The sequence below is a fragment of the Rhinopithecus roxellana genome, unplaced genomic scaffold, assembly GCF_007565055.1.
Source record: "Rhinopithecus roxellana isolate Shanxi Qingling unplaced genomic scaffold, ASM756505v1 contig5318, whole genome shotgun sequence".
Taxonomy (NCBI): Eukaryota; Metazoa; Chordata; class Mammalia; order Primates; family Cercopithecidae; genus Rhinopithecus; species Rhinopithecus roxellana.
Window position 1 is genome coordinate 7,072 of NW_022143962.1, and position 898 is coordinate 7,969.

The 898-nt window shown below is 42.5% G+C and overlaps 1 non-coding gene across 1 annotated transcript; it reads right to left on the reverse strand.

Moving 5' to 3' along the window:
- Window positions 1–507: 507 nt before the first annotated feature.
- Window positions 508–615, reverse strand: LOC115896135. Its single transcript, XR_004056088.1, has one exon. It is a non-coding gene; the product is annotated as a U6 spliceosomal RNA (small nuclear RNA).
- Between the last annotated feature and the right edge of the window lie 283 nt (window positions 616–898).

The following is an 898-nucleotide window of genomic DNA, read 5'->3' on the forward strand; positions in this document are numbered from 1 at the left end:
CGGGCGGATCACGAGGTCAGGAGATCGAGACCATCCTGGCTAACACGGTGAAACCCGTCTCCTACTAAAAAATACAAAAAAACTAGCTGAGCGAGGGTGGCGGGCACCTGTAGTCCAGCTACTCAGGAGGCTGAGGCAGGAGAATGGTGTAAACCTGGGAGGCGGAGCTTGCAGTGAGCTGGGATCCGGCCACTGCACTCCAGCCTGGGCGACCGAGCTAGACTCTGTCTCAAAAAAAAAGAAAAGAAAAGAAAAAAAGGTAAGAAAGAAAAAGAAAAAAAAGAGTTTTATCATTTTAGGTCTTACATTTAGGTCTTGGATTCATTTAGAGTTGATTTTTGTGTATAGTGTAAGGGTCCAGGTTCATTCATTTGCATGTAGATATCCAGTTTTCCTAAAATCATTTGTTGAAAAAAACTCCTTTCTCCACTGACTAGTCTGGGGACCCTAATTTAAAAACTATTGGACTATATGTATGAGAGTTTATTTCTGGACCCTGTATTCTTTTAATTTTTTAAAATAATTTCTCACTTTTGATGTCATCCTTGCACAGGGGCCATGCTAATCTTCTCTGTATCTTTCCAATTTTAGTACGTGTGCTGCCAAAATGGGCACTTCTGGGCTTTCTTTTCCATTCCATTATTCTATATGTCTATCTGTATGCCAATACTACACAGTTTGTTTGTGTTTTTTGAAATAACGTCTCACTCTGTTGCCCAGGCTGGAATACAGTGGCACAATCTTGGCTCACTGCAGCCTCAACCTCCTGGGTTCAATAATCCTTCCACCTCAGCCTCCTGAGTAGCTGAAACTACAGGTGTGCACCACATGCCTGGCTAATTTTTGTATCTTTTGTAGATGGGGTTTTGCCCGGGCTGGACTATACTGTTTTGATCAC